At 44.7% G+C, this 19,250-nt stretch overlaps 1 protein-coding gene across 4 annotated transcripts in view; it reads left to right on the top strand.

Moving 5' to 3' along the window:
• Nucleotides 1-5,096: 5,096 nt before the first annotated feature.
• The window catches only part of PELI1 (pellino E3 ubiquitin protein ligase 1), a 47,967-nt gene continuing 33,813 nt past the window's right edge, over nt 5,097-19,250 (top strand). For 2 of the 4 annotated variants that reach the window (XM_071740172.1, XM_071740169.1), the window contains exon 1: nt 5,097-5,504. The gene's annotated coding sequence lies outside the window, so the exon portion shown is untranslated. Of the gene's footprint in view, nt 5,505-11,581; nt 12,237-19,250 lie in introns of those variants that run through there. The other 2 variants (XM_071740174.1, XM_071740170.1) reach the window with 2 other exon arrangements.

Genomic DNA, 19,250 nt, shown 5'->3' with positions numbered 1-19,250 from the left:
TGAGACAGGAGATGCTAACCTCTGTTTTAGAGACTGGGAAGATGGCAGGTTTAGAAGATGCCCCCTGGGGACACAGGTTCCCCCCCCCTAGGAAGGAGGGGCATTTCCAAGGGTTTGGGGAGTACTTGTCAAAGTATCCTGGCAGGCTGAACTTGGCATCCCAGGCCTACAAGATGGTCTGTCCATAGCCAGAGTGGGAGCTTTGGACAGGCCATGTGCTTTTGGGGTGTTAAGCAGCACAGCCATGAGCCCAGCCAAGTCATTTTATTTAATAATATAGGCAGGAGCAGTGCAATGTGGATGTGCCATGGTTGTTGGGGCCATATGAGTTTAGAGCAGCACAAAAACCCAGCCAAGAGCCACTACTGTTTCTTTGTTGCTGCGGAGACATCACAGGACCATACGTGCTCTGATGGGAACATTAGAGGGGACCATGTGTCATTTTATTTTGCATATGACTCAGGAAGGCTGTTCTGCACGAACACTGGAACAGTGTGTGGCTGTCAGAAAACAGAAAATAGTTGTTTAAATATCAAAGATGATTTCAGAGCTCTGCTTCTCTGGGAGGCAGCTCCACGTTTCAGTGCTGGGAGGGAAAAAATAGTCTGAAAAGAGATGGATCAGCAGAGGGAATGCTCTGTGTAGGCACCCTCCCTTCTCCAAGCAAATATGCATGGTGCTGGGTCAACTCAGGCCAGCTTGGCTCCCCCCAAAGAGCCCAGTCTTTTATGTTTTAGATCCCTGCTGTCTCACCACAGAGTGGTACAAGCTTATGGGACGAGGGGATGCAGAAAGATCAGAGAGAAAACCAGCCCCCAGGCTTGCTGCCGGCAAGTAGCTGTGTTATGAAGTCCAGTTTTTAGCACCAGCTTCTCCAGACCTCTGGGCATGTCACAGAGGACTGTCAGCCTTGAGTCGTGGCTGCTCTTTTTTCCATAGCAGGGAAATATAAGGAAATACCAAAAGCAGACATGAAATTCAGCTGTTTCCTCATTATTTTTTTCTTTTTCAAGTGGGAAAAGAAAAGCTTTTGAAAATTGTTCCTCCTACAAGAGGAATGCTTTGTAAAGCTGCTTTGTCTCTTCAGCTTCCTCTGAACTGTGTTTGAGAAAGAAATTAACCCTGAGGCAGGATGGAGGTCAGAAAGGAAACTGCAAGTGGTGCTGAGCCAGGCAGTTGTGTGAAGGATAAATGCTTGCATAGACTTAAGAAGGGATTGGGACAAAAAATGAAACAGAAGTCCATTAGGCTTTTCATCATGAAGGGGTTAATTCAGAGTTAAATTAAAGATGGGACAAGAACCCTTGTCCTGCTGAGGATTCTGCAGATACTTTCCTGTGACAGGGCCAGGCTCAGCTTTGGCACTGCTGGAAGCCAGGACTTGTCCCCAAGGCAGCAGGGAAGAGATTGAGGTGGGGATGCTGGGATACTGGAAATCCCTTAGCAGTGCTTTGGCTTTCGTGGGAGGGCAGCAAAGCTGGGCAAATTTGGAAAAGAGCCTCCCAGGGGTCAAACCGACAGACCCACCAGCTACTCCAGAAGAGTGCAGTGGGTGAGAGCAACATGAAGCAGCTCTTGGGAGCCAAACAGGATCCCATTCAACACGGCAAGATGGGTTATGTGCTGTATCTGGGCATGAATGCTGGGAACAAGGCTCGGTACAGTGAACCCCGAGATTATCCTCTTCCCCCAGGCTCTCTCCAGTATCCTTCTTGAGTGCTTCTGGCAGCTGCACCTAATTCCTGTACGGCTTAGTACAGCAAACATGAGACTGCAGCACGAGGCCTCCTGCAATCTAGCCCCAGTATGCCCCAGGCGCAATATTCACCTCTTCACACCTCAGTTTCCCCTTGTAAATTGGATAATAATGAGATCTATTAGCACTGTCATGTTACATCACATGTGTGGCGAGTGATTCAGTACACGCAATGTTCCCAGAACATAAGGCAGCGGGCAAGGGTCATGCAAGTGCTGGGCTCATCCCTGCGTGATGCCTCTCTGTGATTGCAGCATCTTTCCATCTATCCCTCGCCTTCTACCCCATCCCATCTCCCTCAGCTTTCGCTTCCCATCCCAGTGACTGAAGTGCCTGGGACCCTGGGAGGAGAGACACGGCTTCACCCCAGGCAGGATCCAGCGGGTTTTGGGTGTGAGGGTTCATGCCAGGAGCTTCTCCACCCACTCCCCCGCAGCGCTGTCACACACCGCTCATCTTCCACGTGTCTGCACACATGTTCCTTGCTCCCTCGTGGCCAAGTCCTCTGGGAAGTGACGCCTCCAGCAGCTATGGGAGATGCAGGGTATGCTCCTGCTCAAGGCAGACCACAAGACTTGCCCCGTAGCAAAGGATTAGGGGATGCTGGTATCAGTAGCTCAGCAAAGAGATTAGAGGATGCCTCAGCCAGAGGGTTATAAAGACCTAGGCTGGAAATAAAGGAGAGTTAATGTGTTGCCCAGCACAGAAAACAAAGATACAGCAAATCCAAAGGCAACCCAATAGGCTCCCGCTAGGCAGGGAGCTCTGCTTTAACACTGGGCTTTGTTTGCAGCAGTTGCCAAAGGCAGGGGTTGATTTACATCACAATTTTTATCTCAGGTGTCAAAGCTGCTTTGAAAGAAATACCACCTTTGAGGTGAAAGCTATTTTCAGGATGCTCCAGGTTACAGGAAGGAGGTCAGAGGAGATGATCACCCTGTACCTTTCTATAATCTGTGTGCTTAATCTCTCCTTTAAAATCCCATGGCCAATGAAACTCAGGTTGACAACTAGTAGAGCTGTGCCTACACAGCTTGGCACCACTAATTATTTCTAACCCTTGCTAATTCTTCAGCAGTTCTGGGTGTGATGGCAAGGAAAACATCTCCGTTGACTTTGTGTGTCATGCTGGGGCAGTATCATGTTGCTTTCTGAATGATGTGGTGGTAAAAGCTTCTGTTTGCCTTAAAAACCTGCTTAATTTTAATTTTTCTCCCTATGTACAAGAAAAAGAAAAAAAAAGAAAAAAAAAGAAATTTGAAGGTCACATCCAGGCTGTGATTTTCCTTAAGGTACAGAAAACGCAGAACAAAATCAGTTCACGTAGCTTTTCTTTCCATGGCTAGAAGGATCATTCAGCTGAAATACTTTTCCAAGATACTTATTTCACAAATAGATTTTGTCCAAATAAATGCTCTTGGAGAGCCACTACAATAATCATCGTTGACAGTACTGCTGGAACAGCCTATAATACAGAGTGACCTCTCTGTCTTGCTTGAAATACATTCTTATATATTTATTTAAGCACCCCCATGCACATAACATCTGTATCTGGACAAGATCAGGGCAACTCATGGGTTATAATTCTTTATTCTTTCTCTTGCTATAAGAAATGAGGCTAAAAACCTGCGAAGTAGCACTGAGCAAAGAACGGGGTGGCTTTGGGCCTTCACACTGGGAATCAGCCAATCCATCCAGTTTGTATACAGTTTTTTTTTTACTGGGGAAAGGGAGAACACCCTCAGTTTAGGAAGGAGATTGAGGTCCTGGAGCAGGTCCAGAGGAGAGAAAGAAAGCTGTGAAGGGACTCAAGCAGAGATCCTATGAGGAGAGGCTGAGGGAGCTGGGGCTGTTCAGCCTGGAGAAGAGGAGGCTCAGAGGAGACCTCATCACTCTCTACAACTCCCTGAAAGGAGGGTGTAGCCAGGTGGGGGTTGGTCTCTTTTCCCAGGCAACTCTCAGCAAGACAAGAGGGCACGGTCTCAAGTTGTGCCGGGGGAGGTTTAGGTTGGACATTAGAAAGAATTTCTTTACTGAGAGGGTGATCAGACATTGAAATGGGCTGCCCAGTGAAGTAGTGGATTCTCCATCCCTGGAGATATTTAAAAAGAGACTGGATGTGGCACTCAGTGCCATGGTCTGGTAACTGCAGCAGTAGTGGATCAAGGGTTGGACTTGATGATCTCTGAGATCCCTTCCAACCCAGCCAATTATATGATTCTATGATTCTATGCAGCTCCCAGCATGGCCCATCTGCACTCAGGTGGGTAAAAGGCTAAGTTTTGGGTGTTCCTTGCTGGAGCTTGGCTTGTGGATGGCGGGTACCTCATTGAAACCCTGTGAAAGTGGTGGCAACTCCACCATAGATGTAACACAGCCATGTATTTGTATGTGTTATATATACACAAACGTGCTTTTATGCATAAGGGTATGCATACATATACACTATGTTCACATGCATAGACTTATACATATGTAGACACATATACATACATATATGCATACATATACATACATACATACATACATATATATATGCTGTTGTGAGACTCCACCTGTGTTCGGTTCTGGAGGTCCCAAAATAAGAAGGACACAGAGCTGTTGAAGTGAGTCCAGAGGAAGGCCGTAAAGATAATCAGGGAACTGGAGTGCCTCTTCTACAAAAACAGGCTGAGAGGGTTGGGGTTGTTCAGCCTGGAGAAGAGAAGGTCTTGGGGAGACCTTACAGAGGCCTTCCAGGATCTGGAGGGGTTCCAGAAAAGCTAGAGAGGGACTTTTTAAGAGGGCACATAGTGACAGAGTAAGGGCGAATGGCTTTAAACTGGAAGAGGGGAGATTTATGTTGGACATTAGGAAGAAATTCTTCACTATGAGGGTGACGAGACACTGGCACAGGTTGTCCAGAGAGGTTGTGGATGCCCCAATCTCTAAAAGTGTCCAGGGCCAGGTTGGATGGGGCATCGAGCAACCTGATCTGGTGGGAGGTGTCCCTGCCCATCCGGGGCAGCTGGAACGAGATGGTCCCCCCCAAAACGAGACCACTCTGCGATTCTGCGATACGCACAGGAATAAATGCGCGCATTCACACTGACGTACAGAGTCACACGCCGGTGCACAGACCCACACGTGTCACCCCGTGCCCCCCCGTGCCCCCCCGTGTCCCCCCGCATCCCCCCCGGCTCTGTGCCCGCACTCGAGGGGGCGGCACTACAACTCCCGTCATGCCGCGGGGCGGGACTACAACTCCCGTCATGCCATGGAAGGGGTGGGGGGGTGTTTAGGGGTGGGAGCGTCCCCGTGAAGGGCCCCGCCCCGGTCCCGGCCCCGCCCCCGCCGGTGGGGTGCGCGAGCGCGCAGCGGCCGCCGACCCATTAGGGCGGGCGGTGAGGCGCGGCGCGGCGGCCGGAGCGGGAGAGGCGGGGGCTGTGGTAAGGGAGGCGGCGGAACCGGCGTCCATCGGGTTTGTTCTTCTTCGGCAGCTGCCGCCGTTTTCCCGGCTTTTCCCGGCCTGTCGCTCGCCGTCCCGGCACGCCGGAGCCCGCGGGAGAGGGGGGGAGCGCTGCGGAGGCTCCTTCCCCTCTCGCCCAGCCGGGGCTGTCGCCCACCCTGCGGCCGTGAGGAGACGGGGACGAGAGGCTGCCCCTTCCTTCCCTTTCTCCCCGTTATCAGCCTCCCTCCCTCCGCCGCCTCGGGGTGTTGCGGCTGCCGGCGCGGGGTGCTTCTTCCGCCGCTTTCCTTCCTCCCTGGGGTGAGTATCGCGCCTGTCGCGACAGAGCCCCATCCGCACGCCCGTAGCACGAGGGGGAAGGCGGACTGTGGGGGCCTGACCGGGGGCTTGGTTGCCCGCTTCGTCGGGTTGCTCGCCCCCCTCATCACCCCCCTTCCCCCCGCCGCCCTGCGCGCTTTGTGCTGCGCCTCCGCAGCGCTGCCTTATTGTTGCTGGTTGTGAAATAATCCTTTTTTCTCCCCTTCTTTTTTCTTTTCTCTTTTTTTTTTCGGGGATTCGGGGGGTTTGTGATCTTGTTTGGGTTTTTTGGATTGGTGTGTTTTTTTTGTTTGCTTGGGGTTTTTTTGGTTTTTGGTTTTTTTTTTTCCCCTCCCACCCACCCGGAGTTGGCCGAGCCCCGCTGCGGGGCTGGATGTGCTGGGGAGGCTCTTTGTCATGGAGCGGCTGCCGGGCCGCCTGCCCTGGGGAAAAACATCACTTTAGGAAAAAAAAAAAAAAAAAAAAAGAAAAAGAAAAAAAGTCTTTGGACCCCGACGATTCGGGGTGGCGTGGGAAGGTGGGCTTTTTGCGGTTGTGTTGGTTTTTTTTTGGGGGGTTTTTGTTTTTTTTTTTTCGCGGAGGAGGGAGTGCGCCTGAGGTCCAGGCTCCATCGATCGCAGCCCCCAGTGCCTGGGCGCTGAATGGGAGCAGCACGCAGCCGGCTGAAAACAAAACAAAGGGGCATTTGGTTTTACTGCTGTTAACAAAACAAAAATCTTGGGAAAGCTTCATGGGGGTTTTTTTCGGTTTGTTTTTTTTTTTTTTTTTTTATGTGTGTGTCTTTGGTTCGTTGTTTGTTGGGGTTTTTTTCTGTTGTTGTTCTCTGGGTTTGTTGGTTGTGGGTTTTTTGGGGGGTTTTTTTGTCTTTTTTTTTTTCTTCCTCCTGTAGCTCTTCTAAATTTCATGTTGTTTTACTCTGGAACAATCCAGAGAGATAAGTTGGGTCTTTAATTTTAAGCTTCGAGGAGAAGTAGTGGGGGGAATACAAGGTTTGCTCTCCTGTATCCTCAGTCTTGGCTGTTTGGTGAGCTGCCTGTGACCCGGCGCAACTTTCGTCGGGTTTTTCTTTTCACGTTTTTTTCACGTAGTTAAACAATGCGGTTTCACAAGAGCTAATGGCGGGGGGACATTTCTGCCTGTAACAGCCATAGAGAAGATTTTTAAAAGGCAGGGGAGAGGAGCAGCGGTTTTGTTTTCAACCGAAGCAATTATTTTGCTTCTTGAAAGGGATAAAGATACTTTTAAAGCATTTATTATATTTTTATACTGCAGGCTTTTTTCTTTTTCCTTTGATATGTGATCTAACTACCCCCTCCAAAACTGCAGCTATTTCATCTCTGCAAAATGCAGCTTCTAGAACACATGCGAGAAAAAAGCAGTCTAACTGTAATGCTCATGTTTCTGGCCTTACCTTTTAAAGGCCACCCCTTTGCTTTTGCTGGGACTCCTCTGCCTTGAAAGCACGCTACTTGGAGAGTAAAATTACAAAATTTTTCAACCAGACAGAGCTGGCAGTTCTGCATCCAAAGGGTTTATTTTTTTTTTCCCATTTTGAACGTGTGTAGGGGGCGGGGGGAGAGCTTGGGGGGAAAAGGCTGTTTCCGGTTTCTGTTCAGCAGCTTTATACATCTATTATACATATATTTTCTTGGTTTTTTTTACAAAGAAGCATCCAGGTGACCTGTTGATGATACATCTTCTGTCACTTTTTATGCCGAAAGGCACCTGTAGGTTAGTGGAGATGAAAGCTTCAGTGAACAGGCTGCCCAGATTTTTGCTTGCATGTTGCATCATTGTGTGGTCCATGTGGCTTTGTAATGTTTTAGGCCAGTGATTTCAGAATGAGTGATGTAGTGTAAAAGTTCAGATTTCAGGACACTTTCCCTCCCCCGTCTCGTCTCCCCTACCCTCCTTTCCCCTGAGAAAAAGCACGGTTTGTAGAAAATTGAGCAATTCTAGTTGGAAAATCAGACCGGCTCGAGTAAAATGAGTGCCCTAACTCCTTTTCTAGTGGGATGAATGGCCAGGCAGGAAGCTTTAGGAATGCATTTCAGTTGTATATAGGCACCTACTGCGTACCTTAAGCTTAAAACGTCTTCTGTTTCAAATGAATTAAACTTGTAGGAGCACCTACGTTAATGCTGAGTAGAGTCTTATGAAGTGTGCCTAATGAATGTTTCCATTCTTGCTAAACACTGAAAGGTATTTCTCAACACAGCAGGTCACCGTGCTTGTGTTCATCTTGGAAATTAAATTTTTGAGTAACTCCTTGTATTTCAGTATTTCTTAGATATTAGTACAAAGCCTGTCTGCTACAACCGTTTTGTGTTTTGGTATCAATAGTAGTTTCTATTAGGAAACCAGGCATGGAAAACAACAGGGTCCTTTCACTTCAGGATCTATAGCTAGAGACTGTGTGTTTTGTAGATGCAAAATAGAGCATCATCTGCTTGGAGCCAGTGGTATTTAAAGCTCTTATTCATTTGGAAGGAACTAATTACAGTATATTTAATATAAAATGTCTTCTCAGAGAGGAAGTTGGGAATACAGGAAAACAAGAAACCTGAAGCTGTTTGTAAATGCTAATCCATTCCTTCAGCTAAAAAAGGAAGAATGAGGGTGTTTCATGAGAAGTCTAAGTCACCTTTAAGTGCTTACTTATAGTGAAATTACACAGTTGATTAGGAATTCCTGCAGGATGCCAATTATTGGAGGTACTTGTTGCTAGCTGGTCAGTGGGTGCCTTGCTGATTAGATCGTAAAAGTTTTGACTGTAGGTGGCATCAAGAGGAAAAAGTCCATCTCTTTTGATTCCCAGATGTTTTATTCCTTAATCTCCAGATTCATGGGTGAGCTGACAAACTGTCAGAGGAAGTGACAGCAAAGAGATGGTGTAAGAAGTAGGTCGAGCGCCACTAAATACTGAGAGTTTCAGTGGAAAAAAGTAAGCATGTTTCCATCTGATCTAGTTTCTCATTCCTCTCAATCTGCTGGTTATCAGGAAGCACCAGTGAACCTCATAGGCCTACTGTAGAACTCCCAGTATTAAATTAATACTGCAGCCCCAGTCAGGTCCAGTTAGTACCTGGATGGAAAAGCTCATGGGGAAGGAGGTAAAAGAGCAGTTTAGTTCTGATCCAGTGAGGTGCAAATCCTACCTCTTGGGCCAAGCTGAAGTGTCTGTGTGTCTTCCAGGACGTGGTGGGCAGCCCCTGGGATGGGTTTCCCTCTGTGCTGCTGTGGGTTCTGTAGTGGGAGGCTGGAGCAATATGGGAGGTAGCATCATGGTGTGTTCTTTGTGGCCTTAATGCTTTGCAGTGGATGTGGCAAGTAATAGTGGATTGTGGGTTTTGTTTAAAATGTTAAAATTAAGGGGGTAAAAACCTGCCTTCCAGGTTAAAAAACCCAAGAAAGTTCTTTGTTGTGTTAGAAAGCATTCTGAAACTACAAAAAAAAGCAAGTTGTCCCCTGTTGCTGCCACCTTTTAAAAGCAGTAAAAACTACTGACAGTTACTTCATTTGCAGAAAAATCGGATCTTTGCCCTATATGTTCTTTTCCAAGTATCCTGCATTTATATTGATTTGAAAAAGAGATCTTGATTCAGGTAGGAAGAGGTGCTTTGATGCTTTGCATGGGCGAGTGCACAGCTTGTTTGGCTACCTAGATGAACCCCATGCCCATGGACTTCTTTTTCTGACCTTTGTCATGTGATTGAGAGCACCTGATGTTGTTAGCTGCTCAAAATGACCTTTCTGCAATAAACCTGTAGTCATGAATGTAAAATAGTTGACTGGAAGCCACAGACTCTACAGGAAAAGTCAGTTGTCCTCTGCTAGAACCCTGTGCTTGAAGGTAGGTGGTCATCACTATCAGTCTTGCCCCTGCAATGTCTCCTGTCTGGAATACTAGGTATAAATGTGGTGAAGATGGTGTTTCAGGACATGAACTAGTCAGCAGCTTGTTGGGTTCAGACTGGACACAGCACTTTGGTGGAAGTGTTTGGTTAAAGATTGATGATATTCTCCAGTCCCTGCTATACAGGAGCACAGTCCAGTTTGTGAATAGGTAATAAAAGTTAATCTGCTGACCTTGTTTCTTAATCCTGGCTGCTGAGTTCAATTCTAGTGACTTAACTGTCACCTGTGGTACCAACTTATGTAAATGCTGAGATTTGGGCTCAAATCTCACCTACTTGAGAGTGAAGAGGACTGAACTTCACAGTGCATTTCCGGCTGTGGTTTCAGGATCAAGAGTGTCCTGTAATTTTACTTATCCTAATTGAGGGTATATGGCAATTGTCAAGAAGCAGTCAAAAGTTTGCATGCTGGCTCTGTAATTGTATTTCTGTCAGGGAGAAGTCTTGTTGCTTTCACACTCACATTGAAGTACTTCCTGTGTTCACCAGTTCAGTATCCTGTAGGAGACTTTGGATATGCTGGCCCAAAATACTCTTAATTCCTAACTCCTATACAGTTAAGCTCCACAGATGTTTTTCTGTGCTGACCCTGCTTGTAGCAGGTAAATTGCATAAATGTGGAAGGGGGAAAAGGGTTCTTTTGAGGGGAAGTTTATTAATAGTACAGAGATATATGGGCCAGAGAGGTGCTGGTCTGGCTATACTAGATACAGTGGGCACGTTTGTGTTGGTGGAAGCAATTGCACCATCTAATTGATAAAAGTTAATAAACATCCCAGATGTAGGAACACTTTTGCTGATGGAGTGCTTTTGTCAGGCTGTTAGTTTATGTATTTGTTGTTCCAGGGAGATCAGCATGGCATCTTTGGCAGAAAAACCTTTGTCACTAAATGCTGGATTTCCAGTATTGGGTCTGTATCATTTGCTGTCATGGCTGAGGCTCTAGACAAATCTACAGTGTAGTAGGGAAATGAACAGCAAGGAAGGTAGGAAAATGCTGAAGTTAAACAGACTTAAAGTAGGAGTGAACTGCAGAAGATTTTATTATTATTTGGATAGGTGATAATATGAATAGCCATTGGAGAATGCTGATTTGATGATTAAGATTTTGAGAGTGGGATATAACAAAAATGTTTTGTAGATGCTTGCAAGATATGGTCAGTGTAAAATTCTTTGGAAGGTAGTTTATTGGAGCTAGGACTTGTAAAGATGATGATGGGGAGGGGGAAGAACCCAAGCAAAACCAGAAAACCAAGAAACAAAACAAATCCCTGCCTAGCCAAAATTGTTTCTAAGTAGACCACCATGGATGATTTTTTTTTTTTTTTTTTTTCCACTGCCAATTGATCTGCCTGGACATACTTACCTGCTTGTATTTCAAGTTTCTGCAATTATATAAGCCTTTTGGCTTCATTACAAACACTTAAATTACTCTTTCCCGAGCTGGGATTTTCCTTACATTATGGGCAGGGTGGGGGATAGAGATGAAATTTGAAGGGCCTGGTTTGTTTTCTGTTAAGATGACTGTTGAGATTTGCCTGTGGCATTGGTGGAGCTCAAGGCCTGCAGGAGTTTCTGAGAGCAAACTTAAGTGATCTGATTTGATTTTAGTGATCTGGCCTGCTTGCATCTTCAGTGCTCCTGCTTTATTGTCTGAGGGTTCATCTGGATGGAGCAGCAAGCAGCTGGGAAGTAGCAGCTGTGTTGGTAGTTTCTTCCTCCGTTCTGCTGGCTTGTTCTGGGATGGTGACCCCTCAACACAGTTCAGCAACAGAAATGTCTTGATTACTCTTTGGGTCAGGACAGCCAAACTGACATCTCTGGGTTAGATGTTGTTTGAAATGTTTCTGTCCAGCTGGTCAGCTTTGCCCAAGAAGTGAGCAGCAGTGGCTGGAGCAGCACCAAGGTAGAACCATGGGCTTAAGGTGTGGGAACTAATGTGCTTATGTAGCTTGCACATCTGGCCCATTGGGACACTGTAAGACAGTGTTAAACTACCAGCGAAACCAGACATTGAGTTACATGTGTTTGCTGTTCCTTTCCTTCTGTCAAGACCATGCCTCTCTCATGGTTACAAATCTGCCCCAAAGTGCCCACTTTCCCTCAGTATTAAATAGTTACGACTTCTTTTTTTTTTAATCATACAGACTTAAATACTTCATCTGTATTTTCTTTGGCTTAAGACAAATTTTTCATGTTGGATGAAAAAGTGGTCCCTGAGATCTCCTGATAAGAAATCTCAAGGCTCCTTTTCTCTTTAAGTGTTGATATGTATACTGAGATTTTATTTGATGCTACCTTGATATCTTTTCCACTTATCTGAAGCAGATGTAGTACAGTGAAGTATTTTTACAATAATAAATATTGCCTTACTAGCTGTTTAATGCAAGGTTCAGCTGAGAAAATAAGTAATGGTTCTTTTGCCATATAATATGGCTGAACTATTTGGTAGGAAGTTAAGGGGAAAAATCCAAAATGTATCACATATGGAGCCTAACTATAAAGTAGTTAACTTCCTTTTAAAGAACTTGTTGCTCATTTTCCTTCTGTAATGCACCTCTTGGGAAAAGCTGCTAATTCTAAAAATAAGTCGGTTACGCCATTTCCTACTAATTATTTTGCTTTGGTTTGCTTCTTCCCTGAGCCACTTTACTCTGAGGAATGCTCAACATGGAAGAAAATAAATGCAAATAGCTATATTTGCTGATATATTTCAAGGTTAGCAGAAGATGACTTAGAACTTCAGTTCTGGAGTGAAAGGGAGTACAGGGGCCTCAACCCTTAGCTAATGTCTCAGGTGGTGCATCTGCTTCCTCTTGGATCTGGCTCCTTTCTGCTGGGCAAGCTCTCTGTTCTGAATTTAGGGAAGACAATATAAAATGCTACTAAGGATGTAAAAATCTTCTGGTAGAAACTGGCAGAGTTCATCTGATACAGGAAACCAGAGCTGTTGACTAGTTGTGTGGGAAACTAGGGTTATGGACTGAGTGCTCAGTCAATATTATTCCCATCTGCATGATCAAACCTTGGTGATAATTAATTTTCAGATTTAGGAATGTTGCTTTCAGAACTTCACAAAAAGCATTATGATGCCCACAAGTGGTATGTGTGTGTGCTGGCTGTCAGTACATGGCTTTCTTAAACAAGATACACTCTGTTATAATTTATTTTCTGTTCTTGAGTGGTGGGTGACCTGACCTTGGCCCTAGGACACAATCTAAGGTTGAATGGTCAACCCATATGAGACTGGAGAGAAGACTGCTTGCTGTATGCTTGTTAAAAATTTGGTATGTTCAAGTGACTTCATGCTTTTATCCTCTTTTTCTGCTTTAAAAGAAGGCATTAAAGCCACATGTGAAGCCATTTCTATTCTTACCCAATAAATGCTTCCAGCTTGTTCTCACATTCGATATAGGTTCTGTTTAATTTGCATTGTAATGGTAAAAGTTGTTTAACGTTAGTAGTGATGATCAGAAGTTGATTAGTTAAGAGGGGAGAACAGTCAAACTGCAAAACATATTGTGGTAATACCCAACTTAAGCACTTGCTATTTGTGTGTATTACAGGGATATTTGTTGACTATGCCTTCCACAAAGGACTGGGAGAGATCCAGTTCAAATTCTTGAAACTTATGGGGGTACCCAATAGAAGACTTAAATGTGTTCTCAGTTTTTCAGATAGGTAGTACAGAGAATGAGAAGGCCCAAAAGTGTAGCCTCTGAGCTGTTTTGCTTTTCCTTTTTCTTGTGTGATAATGTTTTTGGCAAATTTGTAATAATGGTGCTAGATGCTTCAGATGAAGACTGCTTTTTTCATCCAATATGCTGTCCCTGCACCTTGTATTTAAACCATCAAATTGGCATATGTATATATATAAGCTAAATATATTGAAGTGTGGATATAAAACTCTGCACTTCAAAGGCTAAGATTAATTAAGTTTGACTAATTATATTGTAATGCATATTAATCTGAAGACAGTTGATCACCCCTTTGTGCTTAGATGACTTTCATAGCCAAGTCATCTTCTCTTGATTCCTGTGGTAGGTGGATCCGTATGCTGGATCTTTGTTCTTTGATTTTTTTAATTTTTTTTCCTTTAATAAGGTAATTACTATGCTGCTGATAGCCCACATCAGTTGTTTTAACATTCACTTGGTGCTGTATGTGGTGGATGTTAAATATCATTCTGGTAGAGCTTTCCCTTGTGTTGCAGCGTGAACTGTTGCCCATTGGTTAAGATTTCTGTAAACTACTCAGGGCTGTTACAGGAGCTGGAGTGTATCATGGTGAGGGTGGCAGCTATGTGGGTTTTGTCTTTTCTTTTTTTAAAAGATGCAATGAATTACTCCATGAAGGTGGTCGTCCACCTGCTGAAGTAGAGGAACTCAACTTGGTCATTCAAACAGATAAATTCACAAGTAGCTTTTATTGTTATCTTTTTTTTTTTTTCCCTTGTATGTATGCATATTTTTACAGTCAGTTCTGTGGCCAGTATATTAGCTTTGTCCAAGGCTTTCTGAGCAGCAGATGTGAACATAAAGTAGGTCCTTGTACCTCTCTCACTGCTGGCTGAGAAAGGCCAGGATGCTGTAGTAAAATGTGAGGGCTTATTAGCCACTTATAAGCCACCTGTGACTTAGGTATAGCAACTGCTTTTGAGTTTCTATGCCAGTGTCTACACGCTGTGTAACTTTTTTGCTCATTAACAGTGTTTCACTGTTCTGAGATTCGCAAAGTTATCAAGGGAAACTCCTAGCTCTAGAGGACAAGTGTTACAAGCATTTTTCCTGCAGTATTTCCCTTACTGTAACTTTAGGGAGGAGCTAATTTAAGTCACACTCAAAGAGTTGTGGTTAATGGCTTGATGTCCAACTGGAGATCAGTGACAAATGGCATGGCTTGGCACCAGGACCACTGCTGTTTATCATCTTTTTCCGTGATGTGGATGGTGGGATTGAGGGCACCCTCATCAAGTTTGCCAACGACACCAAACCGTGTGGTGCGGTCAACACTAGAGGGAAGGGTTGCCACCCAGAGGAACCTTGACAGGCTTGAGAGGTGGACCTGTGCAAACCTCATGAAGTTCAACAAAGGCAAGTGTGAAGTCTTGCACATTGGGTCAGGGCAGTCCCAAGCACAAATACAGGCTGGGCAGAGAATGAATTGAGCACAGCCCTGAAGAGAAGCACTTGGAGGAGGGTGCTGGTTGATGAGAAGCTCAACACAAGCCAGCAGTGTGTCCTTACACCCCAGAAAGCCAACCATATCCTGTGCTGCATTAAAAGCAGCATGTCCAGCTGGTCAAGGGAGGTGATTCTCTCTCTCTGTTCTGCTCTCTTGAAACCCCACCTGGAGTACTGTGTCCATTTTTGGAGCCCTCTGCCCAAGAAGGATGTGGAGCTGTTGGATCAGGTCCAGAGGAGGGCCACAAAGATGATCAGGGGGCTGGGGATCATCTCTTCTATGATGACAGGCTGAGAGTTGGGGCTTTTCAGCCTGGAGAAGATAAGGCTCTGGGGAGACCTTAAAGCAGCTTTCCAGTACCTTCCAGTACAGAAGGGGCTATAGGAAAAATCCCTTCTGACCCAAACCTTTCTAAGATTCTATGTTGGTATTGTCTAAACAGGAGCAGAGATAGGAGCCTGATCCAAACAATGAGAGAAGAGGTAATGTTTACTTTAAAGCCAAGGGAGGCCAGTCACAGGGAGAAGCATGCACCTCATATGGTCTCATATGGTGTGTTCCCTCCAGAATCCTTGGGAGATGTGGGGAAGGATGTGCAAGTCCTCCCACATATAATAGCAGAAAACCTAACAAAGCCAGAATGGCTCTTTACTTGTGTCCAACTCCAAAGGAGTGCAGTGTATGGGAGATAGTGGGGAGAATGTGCTGGGATGGTGGATGATGTCTGGTGGAAAAGCCTACTAAGCATGTAAGCTTAACCATGAGGCTTGTCTTACTCTTTTCTTTTTGCCTTTATTGGTAAGGAACTCCCAGGTGTGTTGATGCTTAATTTGCTAATATTTGGAAGCTGCTTCAGAGATGTGAATTAGCATTCAGTTACTAATCAAATCTTGCTCTGCTCTGAGGCATGTAAACTAATGAAGTACCAACAAATGTGGAGGTGGGTGAAAAAACTGATAGTGCAGTGCAATTTCCCTGAGTTCATGCTTCCCATTTCTTTCTTCTGCTTCCCCTGTGTCAGATGTTTAGAAGCACTAGCATGATTAAAGACCAGGTCCAGACCTTACCAGAGACACAAGCCTGTTGCTAAGGAGGAAAGCACAGCAATTTGGAATATAGGGAGGTAGAACATCTGTTTGTAACCTTTGTCATAAGTGGAACAGATTAAAAAATGATGAATACTGATTCTTTGCCAGTCGGCACATGCTTAATTCAGTATTGCTAAAAGCACAGCAATTAGATTTAATTCAAATGTTCCCCCAGAAAGATCACCTTGATTTAATTTTTTTTTCTGATGCATAAAGTAGAAATGGTCTGAGTCTCTGTTTGTTCTTTAAAGACTTTAAGTGCTATATTTCTAGTACTTGGCAGACATTGTCCACATGTACTTCATGTTCCATTGGGCTTATGCCAAATTTAATGTACTGTGTGTACTGAAAACATCAAAAGCAGACTTACTTTAATTTTAGATTTTACAGCTACCACTATTGATTTTTCTTAGAGCTGTCCTATCCAATCTGCTATCTTTTTAATTTGTTTTTCCTTCAGGAATTTGTGGAAGGAGCTTGACAGTCTTTCTTTGTGTGGCTAGGGACTGTTTATGTGAGTGAGAGCTGTAGTTCAGACATTTCCTGCAGTGGCCAAACTCTCCATTTATGAAGCTAAATCATCATACTGCATTATTTGTGAATTCCTACCTTTGATACTGACTGGTATGCTGTGACTAAGGATAGCGTCCACCAGCTGTCTTTCAAGAAATTTGAATTTTATGAAAACTTGAGATGGGAAAGGACTATTACAGTCAGCTAAATGTACTAAAAACTGTTAACTTTCGTTTTACTGCGCTTGTATGCTGTATGAGTAGAAGTCTGCCTGTAAGATGCTGGATTCTGAAGAGACAGAAAAAGGGCAGAGGTAGGGGAGTAAGATAGAACAAGTAAGATAGACAAAGAGAGGAAGGAAGTAACTGAGGGAGAGAATAGGGTATAGCACAAAAGAGCAAACCAACATGGGCTGGAGCATTTGTTGCGTTACAGTCACGGTCGTCAGGTCTGCTGATCCCTGCCTGACAGCTGTGTCTGCTGGCCTCGTATTTTGGCTGTTCATCTTTTATTTTCAACCCTCAGGGCCAAGTAGCTGTGCATAACCATGGCTTCTGGCCAGGTGGCTCACAGCCCTCAAGAGTGGTGCAGGATTCCCTTCCATTGTACTGGTGTGGAAGAGCATGGCACGTGATGAAACCTGGGGTTTGGTTCCTGCTTTGTGTCTTTAACTAATGCTACAGTGCTCAGGTCTTCAGGGACATGCATCTAAGTGTGGCAGAGAGGCATCTCTTGCTGCAGAAAGACTTGAAAGGAAGTGATTCTGCCCCTGTACTCAGTGCTGGTGAGGCCACACCTCGAGTCCTGTGTCCAGTTCTGGGCCCCTCAGTTCAGGAAGGATATCAAGGTCCTGGAGCAGGTCCAAAGGAGGGCAACCAGGCTGGTGAAGGGACTCGAGCACAGATCCTATGAGGAGAGGCTGAGGGAGCTGGGGCTGTTCAGCCTGGAGAAGAGGAGGCTCAGAGGAGACCTCATCACTCTCTACAACTCCCTGAAAGGAGGGTGTAGCCAAGTGGGGGTTGGTCTCTTTTCCCAGACGACTTTCAACAAGACAAGAGGGCATGGTCTTAAGTTGTGCCAGGGGAAGTTTAGGTTGGATATTAGAAAGAATTTCTTTACTGAGAGGGTGATCAGGCATTGGAATGGGCTGCCCAGTGAGGTAGTGGATTCTCCATCCCTGGAGATATTTAAAAAGAGCCTGGATGTGGCACTCAGTGCCATGGTCTAGCAACCGCACCGGTGGGTCAAGGGTTGGACTTGATGATCTCTGAGGTCCCTTCCAACCCAGCCAATTCTATGAAAACCACAAGGAGTTCTACACTCCCTGTTTATAGTCACCACTGGAACTGAAGTACATGAGAATTTCTAGTTAGCCTTCATTGGAGGCTTAACCATGGCACACAGTGCTTTTTTTTTTTTTATTAATGCTTACGCCAATGGCTTGAGCATGGTTTTAAGTCTAAACTGTAGCTGTTTGATCCTCAGCCATAGTTCAGATTTTACTCCAGCTTAAGGGTGGTGATTAGTCTTTGGGAAGCATCACTTAAGCTTTTGCAGTCTTCAGATAGCATCCAAGACTTTTCGGAGGCTGTATTTTCTGCCCACCTCCTGCCTTCTCATTGCAACTCGGCACACGTGTGCTGGAGTTTCTGCTGTGGCCCGTTCAATTTCTGCAGTTTAATTTTGCCAAGCAGTGTTAGAAGATGCTTTCCCAGCTTGCATGGAATAATTATTGGTAGAAGAGTTTTTGCAACTGGACCCTAAGGTGAATTAATGTTAGTATACCTTAAATTTTATTATAGCAACTGGTTATGGAGGTAAGTTGCACTAATGCTAGCAGACAAACTGCCTTATTTTTGCCTCCCTAAGTTATTCTGGTAATTTTTATCTTGATATCATTCCTCCTGAGAGGAATTGGTGCTACATCTTGCTGCAGAACTGAACAGGCTAATGGCACTTATCTTCCTTTTGTTTCTCAGTTGTCTCAAGTCCTAGACCTCCTGGCATAGCAAAAACTATAATAGAAAGCTTGTCCTGTGGAGAAATGCACAGGAAATGAGTAAACCTGATGAAGACAGAATAAAGGGTTGTTGCAAGTCTGCTTTTGTAACAGACAGAATTTGAAATACTTGGTTTATTGCTGTTATTGTGCTTGTTTTCAACTTCATTTTCTAACATCCTTGATATAACCTTAGTATTAACTCAATGTGCATGCTTCTAAGATTATTGCTGTGCTAAGCTGTCTTTTGCTGATGAATGTAGCTTTTGTTACCTAAAGGAACAAGTAAATTGAGTAGAAGAGTATAAAGAAAGCAAAAATTAGCTCCAAAGTTAAGAATAGGAGTGGTTATGTTCTCTTGTTTTTCAAGGCCAAATACAGCTTTTAAGAGCTGCTGAGGAACAAACCTTGTTACCTGTCATCTCCCTGTTAATTTATGTCCATACAATTAAAAAAAACCATGATTTAGCTCTTTCTCTGGACACGAAGTCCACTACTTGAAAGATGGGCCCACCTCTGTGCTCCTCTGTTGTGTTCCAGTACATACATGGAACATTGTCCATCAAATTGAGGAACAGATTGGGGCACGAATCTGCGGACACCGTGGTTATACAAAAACCTTTTGTCATCTAAATGCAGGGCAGCAGGTGGGAATGCTGCTTTTGCAGGCAGTGGTATTTTATGCTGCCTTAAAATTGTTTACCCACAGAATGTTCTCTTCCTATATGAGTGGTAATAACCAAGTTCAGGCATTCCTGCAGGTTGTGAGGTGATAAATAGTAGTTCTGTGATCCAGTGCTTCTGTCTTTGCATGCAAAGCTCATGCCTCTGTGTTAGTGGTGAGGTTTGTCACTGGAAACATATGTTTTGGATGGGAACTCTGGAGATCTGGACCAGGTCACCCTACTCAAAAGCTTTTGAAGTTAAAGACAGCTTTTGCATCCCTTTATTTTTGCAGACAGGCAAGGTGTCTGCTGACAGTACTTTTGTCATGCTTACCTCCAACTCTGTCTTCTGTGAATGTAAA

Source organism: Heliangelus exortis, chromosome 3 (genome assembly GCF_036169615.1).
Source record: "Heliangelus exortis chromosome 3, bHelExo1.hap1, whole genome shotgun sequence".
NCBI lineage: Eukaryota > Metazoa > Chordata > Aves > Apodiformes > Trochilidae > Heliangelus > Heliangelus exortis.
The sequence above is the reverse complement of the archived record's forward strand: the minus strand, read 5'-3'. Positions and strand labels throughout refer to the sequence as shown.